We start from the raw sequence: 16,996 nt of genomic DNA, 5'->3' as shown, positions 1-16,996 counted from the left end.
TTAGTAATTTTATTTTCACTTATTTTATTTTTCTTTTTAAAGATTTTGTTTTTCAGTAACTTCTACACCACCGTGGGGCTTGAACTCACAACCCTGACATCAAGAATTCCATGTTCCATCCACTGAGCCAGCCAGGCGCCCCTTTAGTATTTTTAATACAGTTTGATTTATCCATCATGTTTTTAATGTTGTTTTAAAAGGTTATTGAATATACTAAATTTTATTATTTTTATTTAAAAAAATTTTTTTTAAAGCTTATTTATTTTGAGAGAGAAAAAACATGAGTTGGGGAGGGGCAGAGAGAGGGAGAGACAGAATCCCAAGCAGGCTCCAAGCCATCAGTTGAGGGCTTGATGTGGGACTGGAACTCATGAACAATGAGATTCTGACCTGAGCCTGAGCTGAGATCAAGAGTCAGACGCTTAACTGACTGATGACTGAGCCACCCAGGCACCCCTTTAGTATTTTTAGTACAGTTTGATTTGTCATGTTTTTAATGTTTTATTTTATTTTTTTTAATGTTTTATTTTTATTTTTGAAACAGAGAGAGACAGAGCATGAATGGGGGAGGGGCAGAGAGAGAGGGAGACACAGAATCCAAAGCAGGCTCCAGGCTCTGAGCCGTCAGCCCAGAGCCCGACACGGGGCTCGAACTCACGGACTGCGAGATCGTGACCTGAGCTGAAGTCGGCCGCTCAACCGACTGAGCCACCCAGGCGCCCCTTTAATGTTGTTTTAAAAGGTTATTGAATACACTAAATTTTAGAATTTATATATGACTTAAAAACACTGGTTTGAGTTACTTTGAGTTTCTATTAAAGTTATATAGGCTCATTTATTTTTTTTAAATGTTTAGTTTTGAGAGAGAGTAGAAGGGAGGAGCAGAGAGAGAGGGGGACAGAGGATCTGAAGCAGGCTCTGCTGACAGCAGACAGCCTGTTGTGGGGCTCGGGGCTCATGAACCATGAGATCATGACCTAAGCCGAAGTCTGATGCTTACTGACTGAGCTACTGCCTAGGTTCCCTTAGGCTCATTCTTTAAAAAAAAAAAAAAAAAAAAAAAAAAAAAAAAAAAAAAGAGGAACAGAAAAGTGTAAAGAGTTAATCTTGGATGAGTCATTCTAATAAAAACAAGATTAAACGAAAGTCTGCATCCTGAAATATTGACGATATTTAGTTACCATACTGAAATTAACTACAGTTGATAGTTCAAATATAGCTTTCTGGACTTCTAACTCTGTATGTAGAGATAATACATAAATATGTATACCTATTTATATTTTATATACAGTTTTGCAACTTGTTTAGTTGTGAATATCATGGATACCTTTTAATGTCTTATGTATCTGCCTCATTCCCTTAAATGTTTTTAATATTCCACTGTTTTTATTTATTTATTAAACATTTTTTATTTTTATTTTTTAGTATTTATTTATTTTTGAGAGAGAGCGAGCAGGGGAGGGCAGAGAGGAGGGAACGGAGTATCTGAAGTGGGCTCCATACTGACAGCACAGAGCCTGATGTGAGGCTCGAATTATGAACCGTGAGATCATGACCTGAGCTGAAGTCAGCCCCTTAACTGAGCCACCCAGGCACCTTGATATTCCATTGTTTTTAAATGTACCATCATTTAAAAAAAAAAAAAAATCAGTTATTTATTTTTTGACTTATAGGCCATTTTTTTATTTTATTTTGTTTTTTAAGTAGGTTCCATACCCAATGTAGGACTTAAATTCATGATCCTGAGATCAAGAGTCGCATGCCCCACCGACTGAGCCAGCCAGGCACCCCGATGTATAGGCCATTTATAGGGTTTTTTTGTTTTGTTGGTTTTTTTTTTTTTTTTTTTTTTTGCTGTAGCAACTAGTTCAATATATACATGTGGGCATATGCATGTACCTTGTATGTCTGGATGCATGTACTTTTGTGTGAGTAGAATAGTTAAGAGTTTGTAAACTTGGGTTTGTGCCAATTTATATTCCTCTCGAAAATGTTGAAGGTTACTGCCTTTTTCCTACTTTTCTCTAATCCAAGGAATATATCAATCTTTATTCTTTGCCACTTTGATATATTAAAAAAGCATTTCTTTTGTTCAGTGGAACTTGATGGAAATGTTCTATATCTGTACTGTCCCAACACAGTAGCCACTTGTCATATGTGGCCATTTAGCACTTGAAATGTGGCTAGTGTGACTAAGGAACTGAATTTTGAATTTTATTTAATTTTAAGTTTAAATAGCCTTATTTGTGGGGGTGTCTGGTTGGCCCAGTCAGTAGAGCCTGTGACTCTTGATCTCAGGGTCCTGAGTTGGAGTCTCACGTTAGGTGTGGAGCCTATGTAGAAAACAAAACAAAACAAACCTCAGCAAATAGTCTCATTTGTTTAATGGCTACCATTATTGGACAGTGCAGGTATAAAGTAACTTCCTATACTTATTGACTATCTGTATGTTTTTCAGTAAACTTGGCTGTTTAGATCTTTTGCCTTTTTTTTTTCCTGGTCCCTTTTATACTAATTGTTTTTTTAAGTTTTATTTATTTAAGTAATCTGTACACCCAACATGGGGCTCGACCTCATGACCCCGAGAGGAAGAGCCAGCCAGGTGCCCCTGTACTAATTTCTAAGGTTGTTTTGTAGATTAAGGAAATAGTTTTTTGTCATTCATGTTGCAGATCTCTTTCTCATTTTTGTCTTTTGATTTGACTGATTTATCCTTTTTTTTTTTGCTGCCTGGACATTTTTTATTTTAATGTAAACAGTTTTATTAATCTCTACCTTTTATGCCTTTCTAGGCTTTGAGTCCTGTTAAAGAAGATTATTAAAGATTGTAAATAGAGTATAAATTTTAAAAAATGTTCAGCTTTGGGGCACCTGGGTGGCTCAGTTGATTAAGTGCCTAATGTCGGCTCAGGTCATGATCTCATGACTCATGAGATTGACCCCTGCATCGGGCTCTGTGCTGACTGTTCAGTCTGGAGCCTGCTTCGGATTCTGTGTCTCCCTCTCTGTCTCTGCCCCTTCCCTGCTCACACTCTGTCTCTATCTCCTTCAAAAGGATATAAAAACTTAAAAAAAAAAGTTCAGCTTCAAAGACATATTTTTCCTAAATATATGTTTCATTGTGGACAAATAAGGGGAAATTCAGTTTTATATATCAGTAAGATTGTGTCCCTTGAAGGCAGAAACTTTTGTTTTTAAAGTTTTTCTTTTTTAAGTTTTTTTATTTTGAGAGAGAGAGAAAGAGAGGCAGAGGGAGAGAGAGAATCCCAAGCAGGCTCTGCGCTGTCAGTACAGAGCTTGATGTGGGGCTTGAATCCACAAACCATGAGATCATGACCTGAGTCGAAATCAAGAGTAAGCCACTACTGAGCCACCCAGGTGCCTTGAAGGGCAGAGACTTTTAAATGTTTCTGTCTGCAGAGCTTAACTCACTTTTTTGCACATGAGTGCTGAATCTTTTTTTTCTTTACCTTTTTTTAAATTGGAGATAAAAATGAAGACACTGTTCTCTTGAGTGAGTGCAATTTATTTTTTAAATTTTTTATTAATGTTTATTTTGAGAGAGATACAGAGAGCAGGGGAAGGGCAGAGAGAGAGAGAGGAAGAGAGAGAATCCCAAGCAGGCTCTGTGAACTCAGCTTGGATCCCAATACGAGGCTTGAACTCACAAGCTCTGAGATCATGATCTGAGCAGAGATCAAGACTGACGTTGAACCAACTGAGCCACCCCATTTTGCTTTATGTTTTTGAATGAGAAAACTATTGTGAACATGTTCTTTCTTAGCAAATAAGCACAGAGATTTGAGACTATTCTAATGAAAAGCCCTTTAACCTCAGGGACCCCATTTGCCAGTTGTTTCCCAAGGTGAATGTGGAATCACACAGAGACTTCAACTAGCTGTGAACAACTTTAAGAACTCACTGAAAATCCTTTTCCTGCTCCAGGAGATTCTGCACAAAATTCCACTCTTGACTTAGACATTAGGAACTGCCTATAGAGAGGGCCATGAGGCAAAGAGTGGCAGAGAGAGAGCCTCTAGGAGCTGAGTGACTCCTGGCCAAAAGTCAGCAAGGGAACTGAAAGGGACTTGAAACCTGCCAACAAATAAGCTTGGTAGTAGGCTTGGAAAAGAATCCCAAGCCTCAAATGAGTTCAGTGTCAGTCCCAGCTGACACTTTGATTTCAGCCTAATGAGACCCTGAGCAGAAGGCTCCGTTAATCCATGCTCAGATTCCTGACAACGTAGAAGCTGAGATAAAATTATGTTGTTTTAACCTGTTTCATGATTAAACGTAATCACAAAATAAATTTGTATTGTAGAGGCTGTTTAATAGCAAACAAGACTAATACTAAAATTTGGTGGAGAGGGAACATGGCAGGGTTGGTCTCAGAATATTTGGCCTGGGTATTGAGGGATGATTGATAAAACGTTAGGTGAATTCACAGAGGTGAATATGGGTAAGGGCATTTTAAGCAGACGGAAGAGCTGAAAAGATGGATCACTGAAAAATGCGGGGATGTTTGATGCATGGCTAATTCACCTTTGAGTACTGAATGGTGAAAGATCAGGCCAGAAGAGGTAGGTTGGGGCCAAAATGTGGATAGTTTAGAAGTTGGGCTGACAACTATTTTGATTTTAGGAACCGTATGGAGTTTTTATGCAGGAGATAGCATCACACCTGTGTTTGAGCAGTTTTAGCCATTTGAGGGATTTATTGTAAAGAGGTTATGAGGGTTACAGTACGGCTGTCTTGAATTAAAAGGGTGGGAGGGGGTATACAGTTTTTTCCATATCATTCAAATTTTTCTCATTTTATGTCTATTCTACCTACACCGATCCCACTTACAGCTCTCCAGCAGAAGCCTTTAGACCTGCTGGTCTTCTGAAGTTTTCACACATACAGGAGGTTATTGAATGCTGTTTAACACAACAAAACCTTACCATTCTTGAAATGGAAAAAGAAAGCAAAACTCTTTCCCCAGTTATACTAGCTCATGTTGATTTTTCTTCTCTCTCTGAGTTCCTGTATGACTGTTCTTTCCATACCATTGTCCTCTGCAACACTGGTCTTCAGGTTTGTGCCAGTGGTAGGATCAATCAGGGCCATGTGTTGCACAACTCCAGAAGGAGCCAGTCATCCTGTATTAAATGTGACTACTGCTCCTGGGAGTCGAACATCACAGTAGCTCTGGGTTGCATGTTGCTTCTTGTGAAAACACATTTAATGTTATTTCTCATTAAAAATTAGCCACATTTTTGGGACATCTGGGTGGCTCAGTCAGTTAGGCGTCCGACTTCAGCTCAGATCATGATCTCACGGTTCATTGCTTTGAGTCCCCCATCAGGTTCTGTGCTGTCAGCTTAGAGCCTGGAGCCTGCTTTGGATTCTGTGTCTCCCTCTCTCTCTGTTCCTCCGCCACTCATGCTCTGTCTCCCTCTGACTCTCAAATAAATGTTAAAAAAGTCAAAAAAAATTTAGAGACATTTTTGCCAGGGGAAAACCTATTACAAGTTTGTGATACAAAAGTCACACTTTGAGGGCAGATGTTGGAGGGGATAGAAGGACAACTTGCCTATTTTTTTTCATTTAGTTCTGGATTTGCTTCATATTTATTTCCCAAGTTTGTTTTCTAGCTGACAAGAGGTAGCAAATGGTAGAGATTTAATGGAAATGATTGTTAAACTAACTTTCTGTAGACCTCCCACCAGGAATTTGTATATTAATTCAAGGGGTTGTAAAAGTTGTCTGTGAAGATATTTATGTTTTATGCTTTTAATCTTAAAAGTTGTGTGAGCATGTTTGTGATTTAAATTGTGCCTTAAAACGCTATAATTTTTAAATGGCTTTAGTCTACTTTGTATCATTTTTAGATATTTTCTCAATCTGTATTTGGTCAACATTTTTGTCTTTTTTCTCATTAATGGTGATGAGGGTTGACATTTTATAAATTTACTTCGATTTATTGTTTGTGAATCTTGGTTCTGAGTTAGGATTACTGTCTTACTTTTCACTTTTTTGGGCTTAATTTATTATTGAAGAGTAATTGACATATAATATTGTATTACTTTCAGTTATACAACACAGCGATTCAGTGTTTACATACATTATGAAATATATATAATTTGTCACCATACAAAGTTTTTATGATGTCATTGACTATATCCCCTATAATGTACATTATGTACCTGTGTCTTCTTTACCACTGGAAGATTGTACCTCTTAATCGCCTTCACCTATTTGGTCCATCACCCAGTTCCCTCTCCTCTGGCAACCATCAGTTTGTTGTCTGTATCTATGGGTTTGTTTCTGTTTTGTTGGTTCATTTGTTTTGTTTTTTAGGTTCTACATATCAGGGAAATCATATGGTAATTGTCTTTGTCTATCTGACTTATCTCACTTAGCATAATATTGTCTAGGTCCATCCATGTTGAAATTTAAAATAGATATATTTTAGTTATATGTAATATAGGTTTCATATTTAGTAATATGTAACATAGGTTTCTTTCATTTTGCAAAAGTTTCATGAATTATTAGAAAAAAAGAAAGATCACTTATTCTGTCTGACACAATATAAACATTTTGGGATGTTTCCTTCTAGTCTTTGATACATTTTTTTCTTTTTGGTTGTAATTAGTCTCTCAGTTTCTAATCTGCTTTTTCTTTTTTCTTCACATTTATTTATTTTGAGAGAGCATGAACGGAGGGGGGGGGGTGCAGCGAGAGGTGGGGGGGACAGAGAATCCGAAGCAGGCTCCAGGTTCTGAGCTCTCAGCACAGAGCCTGTCACGGGGCTTGAACTCATGGACCTGAGCTGAAGTCGGATGCTTAACTGACTGAGCCACCCAGGCGCCCCTCTAATCTGCTTTTTCATGTTCAAAAATACTTTCATTTGTCATTTTCTGGGTTTGCTAATAATAACCCTTTTTTTTTTTTTATGGCTGAAGGGTATTTCATGAAGTGGTTATGTCTTAAATGCTCAATAGTATTATGAAAATTAGAAACCTAAAATGACCACTTTAATGCTGTAGTGACTGTCTTTTTATTTTCTACGTACACATACACTTGTTAGCTCATCTCAGTATTTTGATTTAGAAGTTATTATTTAAAAAATTACCATGCAGTAAAAATTGACCTTTTTGTTACACAATTGTGTGAATTTAACACATATAACTACCACCACTGTAGTCAGGTACAAGCCTGAATATCTTATATAGTTACCCTCTACTTGTCCCTCACCCTTGGCAACCACTGACATGTTCTTCATCACTAGTTTTGTCTTTCTGAGAATGTCATATAAATGGTGTCATATGGTGTATAACCTTTTGAGACTGGCTTCTTAAATTCACTTTAATGCCTTTGAGATTCATCTGTGTTGTTTTGTGTATTAATAGTTAATTCCTTTTTATTGCTGAGTGGTATTTCATTGTACTAATGTATAATGGTTTATCCATTCACTGTTGAGGGATGTGTAGGTTGTTTTTATTTTTTTGGCAAATAAGAATGGAGCTGCAGTAAAAATTTGTGGGCAGAATGTTAAGTTTTCATTTCCCCAGGGCAAATACCCAGAAGTGAGATTGCTGTGTAATGAATAAGTGTGTGTTTACCTTTACAAGAAACTGGGAAACTTTTTCAGAGTGGCTGTATCCTTTTGTATTCCCACCAGCAATGTATTTGAAACAGAGTTGCTCTTCATCCTTGCTTGATTTTAGTACTGTCAGCACTTTTTATTTTAGCCATTCTAATATGTGTGCAGTGGTAGATCATTGTGATTTTGATTTTCCTAATGGCTTATGTTGTTAAGCATCTTTTTTTTTTTTTTTTTTTAATGCTCATTCATTTTTGAGAGCAAGAGAGTATGTTCGTGCACAAGCAGGGGAGGGGCAGAGAGGGGGGACAGAGGATCTGAAGGGGACTTTGCGCTGACAGCAGAGAGCTGGATGTGGGGCTCGAACTCACCAGTCGTGTAAACAACTGAGCCATTCAAGTGCCCCTGAATTAAGTGTCTTTATTGGGGAAAGCCAGTATTAACAGTGGACTTCAGAGTTGGCACTGGAGCCTTTTTCTTGCCAAAGGTGGGCACAACATTGACAAAGCACTGGTTATATTACATCTGCTGCTTGGCTTGGCCTGTCGTGGTCTTCTTTTTCTCCTGTTTGGCCACCTTGGGAGTCTGCTCTCTTATTTTTCCAGCACAGGCCGGGGAACCGTGGACTTTACCTTTAAGCATGGGGCGGGCTACTTCCAGGGTGGTCAGAGCCTTTACTGCACTGACCTAGGGTAGCTTCATTCTCTAAGGGTGTGCCTGCCAGGAGCACTACTTGATCTTCTGGAGCGATGCCCTCCAGCGAGGCTACATGAGTCTTGATCCGCGTCTGCTGTCTCCTGACTGGTCACCTGGAGGGTGTGTAGCTCCTGGGCACCGACAGACCTGCATGTCACTGACTGAACTGTGGCCACTACAGCTGCTACTGAGATGATGGAGTCAAAAAAGAGGAAGGAGTAAGGTCATGTGTGTCCTCACCGCCTGTTGTGTGCCATGTCACCGTGTTGAGCATCTTTTTACGTTCTTCCTTTCCAAGCGTATATCCTCTTTGGTGAAGTGTCTGTTCAGGTCTTTTGCCCACTGTGTAACTGGGTTGTTTGTTGTTCTGCTGTTGAGAGTTGAGAATTCTCTATCCATCCTGGGTGTAAGCCCTTTGCTGGATATGTGATTTGCAGATACTTTTTTTCTGATTACAGGAGAAAGTATTTAGTCTTTCATCGTTAAGTGTGTTACCTGTAGGTTTTTTATAAGTACTTGTCAGGTTGACCAAGCTCCCTTTTATTTATAGTTTACTGAGAGTTTTTGTCACGAATGTATGTTGAATTTAGTTCGATGCTTTTTCTGAGTGAATTCCTAGGGTCATTTGCTTTTAAGTTTTAGACTGTTAATATGGTGGATGACATTGATTTTCAAATATTGAATTGACTTTGCATTCCTATGGGAAAAAAATCTCACTTGGTTGTGGTGTATTATGCTTTTTAAACTTTTTTAGGGGGAGCCGCCTGGGGGTGGCTCTGTTGGTTGAGCATCCGACTTGGGCTTGGGTCGTGGTCACGGTTTGTGGGTTTGAGCCCCACATCAGGCTTGCTGCAGGTGGCACGGAGCCCGCTTTGGATCCTCTGTCCTCTTTCTCTGTGCCCCTCCCTGCTTGTGCTCTGTCTCTCTCAACAATAAATAAAACGTTAAAAAAAAAAAAATTTTAAGCAGGCTCCACCCTAAATGTGAGGCTTGAGCTCATGACCTTGAAATCAAGAATCAGATGTCTCACTGAGCCACCCAGGTGCCCCTGTGGGGTGTGTGTGTGTGTGTGTGTGTGTGTGTGTGTGTGTGTGTATTTTTTTTTTTTTTTTTTTTAAGTTTATTTACCGAGGCGCCTGGGTGGCTCAGTCACTTAAGCATCCGACTCTTGATTTAAGCTCGGGTCATGATCTCATGGTTTGTGAGATCCTGCCCCACTGTGGGGCTCTGTGCTGATGGCATGGAGCCTGCTTAGGATTCTCTTTCTCTCTCTTTTTCCCTTCCCAGCTTGCTCTCTCTCTAAATAAATAAATAAACATTAAAAATATTTTAAAGTTTATTAATTTATTTTGAGAGAGAGGGTGAGCATGCACACATGCATGTGGAGGAGGGGCAGAGAGAGAGAGAGAGAGAGAGAGAGAGAGAGAAAATCCCAAGCAGGCTCAATTGCTAAAGTGTGGAGTCCAATGTGGGGCTCAATCTCACAAACTGAGATCATGATCTGAGCTGAAATCAAGAGTTGCTTGCTTAACCAACTGAGCCACCCAGGCACCCTATGCTTTTTATATATAGCTGGATTTGCTATTATTTTGTTGAGGAAATTTACAGTTATGTTCATGAGAGACATTAATCTTTAGTTGTCTTGTATCATCTGTCTCTGGGTTTTGGTATCAGGATAATGCTGGCCTTATAAAAATCAGTTGGAAAGTCTTCCTTATAGGTTCTGTTGTTGTTGTGGTTCTTCTTCTCCTTCCTCCTCTTCCTTCCTCCCTCTTCCTCCTCCTTCTTCTTCCTTGTGTATTTGAGAGAGAGAGAGAGAGAGAGAGAGAGAGAGAGAGAGAGAGAGAGAGAGAATCCCTAGCAGGCTCAGCACTGTCAGCACAGAGCCTGACGTGGGGCTTGATCTCTTGAACCATGAGATCACAGCCTGAGCTGAAATCAAGATTTGGATGCTTAATTGACTCAGCCACCCAGGCACATCCTCCCCGCCCCATTCTGTTTCTTAAAGTTTAAAAAAAAAACTTATTTATTATTTTGAGAGAGAATGCATGTATGTGCAAGCTGGGGAGGGGCAGAGAGAGAGAGAGAGAGAGGGAGAGAGAGAATCCTGAGCATGCTCTGTGCTCAGTCCCACAAGCAAAACTGTGTTATCATGACCTGAGCTGAACAAGAGTCCAGTGCTTAACTGAGCCCCTACAGGTGCCCCTAAAGATTTTATTTTTAAGTGATCTCTACACCAAATGTGGGGCTCAAACTCACAACTGGGAGTTCAAGAGTTGCATGGTCCACCAACTGAGCCAGCCAGATGCCCCTCCCTGTTCTTTCATTTTCTTGATTTGTCCTTTGGCATACAAAAATTTAGAGTAAAGGGTTTTTATTCAATCACTAGATTATTTGTTTTTCTGTTTTCATGTTTACTTCCTCTTATTGATTTATTTGATGAGGTGGATAAGGTGGGATTTTTTGTTTGTTTGGTTTATTTTTCAGTTCTAAAATTTCCATTTAGTTCTTTTTGTATTAAATTTTTTTTTAATGTTTAGTTTTGAGAGAGACAGAGACAGAGACAGAGTGTGATTGGGAGAGGGGCAGAGAGAGAGAGCGAGAGAGGGAGACACAGAATCCAAAGCAGCTCCAGGCTCTGAGTCAGCACAGAGCCCAACGTGGGGCTCTAACTCACAGGCTACGAGATCGTGACCTGAGCCGAAATCTGAGCAGATGTTGGGATGTTGGACGCTTAACCAACTGAGCCACCCAGGCGCCCTTCCATTTGGTTCTTTATATTCTACTTTATATCTTTCTCTTCCTTCAAGACTGTTTACCTTTACAGGCGCCTGGGTGTCTGACTTCAGCTCAGGTCATGATCTTGCAGTCCATGAGTTTGAGCCCCTCATTGGGCCCTGTGCTGCCAGCTCAGAGCCTGGAGCCTGGAGCCTGGAGCCTCAGATTCTGTATCTCCCTGTCTCTCTGCCCCTCCCCCACTGGCGCTCTGTCTCTCTCTCTCTCTCTCTCTCTCTCTCTCAAAAATGAATAAATGTTAAAAAAAAAAGTGTTTACCTTTACTTGGAGCATTTTTATAATAGTTGTTTTTAAGTCTTTACGAAATATTTCCCATACCAGTGTTATCTTGTTGTTTCTGTGTTTTGATTTTCTTTCCCAAGCAAACTGAGGTTTTCCTGAGTTTTGGTATACCATGTAAATTTAAATTGTAATTGGCACTCTGTGTCTTGTTTAAATTACATGGAGAATGTTAATAGTCTTATTTTAGCAAACAGTTAGCTGAATTGTGTTTAGGCTTCAGGTTTTGACCAGCCTTCTGTGGGTTGTTGTTTCAATGTCAGTTAGGACTTCAAAGCCTTTTTAGTGCTATTTGGACTTTTCCTTTGTGTGAACCATCATACTATGTGGGATTTGGGTGGTGGTCTTCCCTTTGGGTTATGAAACTCTGGCCTGTGGGCCAGATCTAGTTCACTGCCTATTTTTATAAGTAAGATTTTATTGGAACACAGCCATGCCCATTTGTGTATATTTTTTGTGGCTGCTTTCATACTTTGGTGGTCACAGATGAGCAGTTGCAACAGAGACTGGCCCACAAAACGTAAAATATTTACTGTTTGGTTCTTTATAGATAAGTTTGGCTGACCCCGATTTATCCCACAGTTCAATTCTCAAAGTCTGTCTATACTGTTTTAGTGTCCAGTCCATGTATGCATAGCTCAGGTGTTAGCTGAGGAGTTCGTACACAATTTTAAGGGTCGCTTTCCTGAGTTCTTTTGTTGGCAGTCTTCCCAGTACTTTCTGATTTGGGGGGATTCCCATTTTTCATCTTTGGCCAGAAATGTCTTTATTTTACTCTGCATTTCCTACGACTGTATCTCCCTTGGGCTGAGCAGCCGGAGACGAGAGGGGAAAGAGCAATGGGGTTTTGCTTCATTCTTTTGGGACCCTAAACTCCTCTGATATGGAGGGGAAGGTTTTCCTCCTTTCAAAGTTTTAAGAAATAAAATGGAGAAATTCCTTCTTTGTTGCTGAGTATTAGGAGACTCCTACTCTAATGGAACTCTATGTACACTAATGCCCATATCCAGGTTTTGGGCTCTGTTGAATTCAGATTGAGAGGTACTGGAGGGGGAAATTTGCTAAACTCTGCCATTTGGTGGTATTTTGAATTCTGGTCTTCCCCAATCTGTGTGCTACCATTCACTTTGTTGGATTTGATTTGCTAATGTTTCGTTGAGGATTTTTGCACTTATGTTAATGAAAGATATTGATCTGTACTTTTTTTTTTTTTTTTTTTTCTTCTGGTGTCTTTGTCTGGTTTTGATATTAGGGTATTGCAAGCCTCAGAATGAGGAAGTATTTCTTCTGCTCTTATCTTCTGGAAAAGATTGTACAGAATTGGTATAGTTTCTGCATTCAGTGTTTAGTAGAATTTGCCAGTGAACCTACGTTGGTCTGGTGCTTCCTGCTTTGGAAGGTTATTAGTTATTTATTCTATTTCTTTAAAAGATGTAGGCCTAGGGGCACCTGGTGGCTCAGTCAGTTGAGCGTCAGACTCTTGGTGTGGGCTCAGGTCATAATCTCACTATTCATGGAATTGAGCACAGCATGGGGCTCTGCGCTGACAGCATGGAGCCTGCTTGGAATTTCTGTCTCTCTCTCTCTCTCTCTCTGCCTGCCTCCTGCTTGTGTGCTCACTCTCTCAAAAATAAATAAGTAAACATTAAAAAAAATATATACAGGCCTATTCAGATTGTCTGTTTCTTCTTGTTGAGTTTTGACAGATTGTATCTTTCAAGGAATTGATATGTTTCATCTAGGTTGTCAAATTTATGGACATAGAGTTATTCATAATGTTTGTTTATTTTTAAGATTTTATTTTATTTATTTTTTAAATTTGAGGTTTTTTTTTTAAGTTTATTTTGAGAGAGACAGAGAGTGAGTGGGGGAGGGGCAGAGACAGAGACAGAATCTCAAGCAGGCTCTGTGCCTTCAGCACAGAGCCGGATGTGGGACTCTAACTCACAAGCTGAGATCAAGACCTGAGCAGAGAACAAGAGTCAGACTCTTAACCATCTGAGCCACCCAGGTACCCCAAGGATTTATTTTATTTTATTTTTAATTTTTTAATGTTTATTTTTGAGAGAGAGAGAGGGAGAACAATGGGGGAGGGGCAGAGAGAGAGGGAGACAACAGAATCTGAAGCGGGCCCCAGGCTCTGAGCTGCCAGTACAGAGCCTGACGCAGGGCTTGAACCCACGAACCATGAGATCGTGACCTGAGCTGAAGTCAGATGCTCAACTGACTGAGCCACCCAGGTGCCCCTCCCAAGATTTTATTTTTAAGTAATCTCTACACCCATCATGGAGCTCGAACAACCCCAAGAGCAAGAGTTGCAGGCCCTTACCAACTGAGCCAGCCAGGTGCCCCCATAATACTCTTTTATTCTTTTATTGTCCATGGGATATGTAGTGATGCTCTCTCTTTCACTTATGATACTAGTAATTTGTGTCTTTTTTCTTAGTCTTAGGTTTATTCATTTGTTGATTTTTCAGAGAACCACCTTTTAGTTGTATTGATTTTTCTCTATGATTTCCAGTTTTCAGTTTCACAGATTATTGCTCTCATTTTTATTATCTCTTCTGTTTAGTTTGAATTTAATTTGCTCTTTTTCTAGTTTCCTAAGGTAGAATCTTGGATTATTAATTTTATATTTTTTTCCTAATGTATGCATGTATGTGTTCAGTGCTATGAATTTCTAAGCACTGCTTTTCCTGCATCTTGAAATTTTGTTAACTTGTATTTTCATTTTCATTTAGTTCATAATATATTAAAATTTCTTTTGAGATTTTTTTCTTTAGCCAATGTATTAGTTATTTCATTTTAAAATGTTTATTTATTTGGTAGGGGTGAAGGGCAGGGAGAGTGGGAGAATACCAAACAGGCTCTGTGCTGTCAGCACAGAGCCTGATGTTGGGCTGGAACTCATGAACCATGAGATCATGAACTGAGGTCACTAGCTGGATGCTTAACTGACTGAGCCACCCCGGTGCCCCATAGTCTGTGTATTATTTAAAAGTGTGTTGTTTAATGTCCATGTATTTTGAGACTTTCTAGCTGTTTGTCTGTCTTTCTTTCTTTCTTTCTTTCTTTCCATAGTAAACAAAATACAATGAAAATTATGAAGTATTTAGAAATAAGTTGGATAAGAAATGTGCAGGATCTAGGTGAAGAAAACTATAAAATCCCTGAAAAGGATGAGGGAAATGCTTGAAAAATGGAAGAGAGCCAACTTGTTTTATGTGGATGGGAAGAATCAATATGATAAAATTTCAGTTCTTGTCAAGTACAGTTCTACTTTGGAAAACAAATCAAAAGTTCAACTGGGTTAGACTAACAATATTTTAAAAAATGTTTTATTTATTTTGAGAGAGAGACAGAGAGAGAGAATCCCAAGCAGGCTCCATGCTGTTAGTTCAGAGCCAGATGGAAGGCTTGATCTCATGAAGCATGAGATCATGACCTGAGCTAAATCAGGGGTTGGACACTTAACCAACTGAGCCACCCAGGCATCCCTAAGAATATTTTTAAAAAGAGAAGTGTAACCTTAAAAAAGAGGCATAACAACTTTTTTTAATTTTTAAAAATTTATTTGTTATTTAAAAAAAAATTTTTTTTGGTTTAGTTTTGAGAGAGAGAGACAGAGACAGAGTGCCATCAGGGAAAGGGCAGAGAGAGAGGGAGACACAGAATCCGAAGCAGGCTCCAGGCTCTGAGCTGTCATCATAGAGCCTCACACAGGGCTTGAACTCCTGAACTGTGAGATCATGACCTGAGACAAAATCAGATGCTTAACCCACTCAGCCATCCAGGTGCCCATAGGCATAGCATATTTCTAGATGTTAAAATGTATTGCAAAGATACAATGATTAATGCAGCATGGCACTGATTTGGGACTAGACAAGATTGGTAAATAGTATAGATGTGAAAATCCAGAGACAGTGACATATATTTAAGAATTCAGTATACAGGTAGTGTTGAGAAACCTAATAATCTTGGGAAAAAAATATATGTATCTCTGCTTCATATCACATACCGAAACAAATTATAGAAGGGTTGACATTTTTAATGTAAAAAGCGAAGCCATGAAACTAGATGTTAGAGAATTAATATTTGCTTTATAATGGAGAGGATGATGGGTATAGGCCTGGATAAATGTGTATGTTTACAATACAAATAATAGATGCTCATGACAAAAATCCCAAATCTTTAAGGGTATAATAGACTTTTACATCTCCAACTCTTTTTCCAGAGGTAAACAGTGGCAATGTCTTCTAAGATGTAAGGCCAGAAAAATTTCTTTCCATATATGTAATCCTGCCCCATTCCCACCCCTTTAAAGGGTAAGAAGTTAAACTATACTATATACAGTTCTGCAAGTGTCTGTACATCTGCTCATAGAGTGCTGCATTGTTCTTTTTCCCCCATAATATTTTATTATGAATAATTATAAATACAGCAAAGTTGAAAGTTTTACAGAAAATAACCACATATCTACCACCTAGAATCTGTCATTAACATTTCCTATCTTTCCATCTATCCACATGCTCTTTTTAAAAAGTGGTGGTAAAATAATGTATGACATAAGGTTTACTTAGAATATGCAGTTCAATAGTGTTAAATATATGCACATTGTTATGTGACGTATTTCTAAAACTTTCTCATCTTAGAAAACTGATATTCTGTACTCAGTAAACAATTCCCCATTTTTCCTCCCCACACAGTACCTGGCAGCTACCATTCTGTTTTACATTTCTATGAGTTTGACTATTCTAGATACCTTGTATAAGTGAAATCATACAATGTTTGTCATTTCATGATTTGCTTTTTTTAACTTGGTATATTGTACTCAAGCTTCCATCATCTTGTAGCATGTGCCAGAGTTTCCTTTTTAAGGCCAAATAGTATTCCATTGTATGTGTACATCATATTTTGTTTACTCATCTGTCAGTGGGCACTTCTGCCTTTTGGCTATTTGATAATACTGCTATGAACATGGTGTACACGTATCTCTTTGAGAGACCTTGGTTTTGATTCTTTTGGATATGTAACCAGGAATGATACTGCTGCATTCGTATTATGATTCTATTTGTAATTTTTTGAGGAACTGCTATGCTATTTTTTGTCAACAGTGTACAGGTTCCATTTTTTCTACGTCCTTATCAACACTTGTCATTTTCTGTTTTTCTTGTTTGTTTTGTTTTGAAAGCAGCCATCCTAGTGGATATGATTGATATTGCATTGTAGTTTTGGTTTGCATTTTCCTAATGATTAGTGCTATTGAACATCTTTTCATATGCTTTTTTGGCCATTTGTATATCTCCTTTGGAGAAATTTCTGTTCAGTCCTCTGCCCGTTTTTGAGGTTTTTTTTTTTTTTTGTTTTTTGCTTTTTGTTTTCTTGAGTTGTAGTTCTGTATATATTCTGAATATTAAATGCGCGCGCGTGTGTGTGTGTACATACTTTCAAGTTTTTATTTAAATTACAGCTAGTTAACATAAGCTGTGTTGATTTCAGGAGTAGAATTTAGTGACTTATAACTTACATGTAATACCCAGTGCTCCTCACAAGTGCCCTCCTTAATGCCCATCACCCATTCAACCCATCCCTCTGTCCACCTCCTCTCCAGCAACCCTCAGTTTGTTCTCTATAGTA

The 16,996-nt window shown here is 38.8% G+C and overlaps 1 protein-coding gene across 2 annotated transcripts in view; it reads left to right on the top strand.

Moving 5' to 3' along the window:
* The window catches only part of ASXL2 (ASXL transcriptional regulator 2), a 137,630-nt gene that overhangs the window by 5,935 nt on the left and 114,699 nt on the right, over positions 1-16,996 (top strand). The gene's annotated exons all lie outside the window — the stretch shown is intronic.

The sequence above is a fragment of the Herpailurus yagouaroundi genome, unplaced genomic scaffold, assembly GCF_014898765.1.
Source record: "Herpailurus yagouaroundi ecotype Mexico unplaced genomic scaffold, PumYag 188, whole genome shotgun sequence".
NCBI classification, from domain to species: Eukaryota; Metazoa; Chordata; class Mammalia; order Carnivora; family Felidae; genus Herpailurus; species Herpailurus yagouaroundi.
The sequence above is the reverse complement of the archived record's forward strand: the minus strand, read 5'-3'. Positions and strand labels throughout refer to the sequence as shown.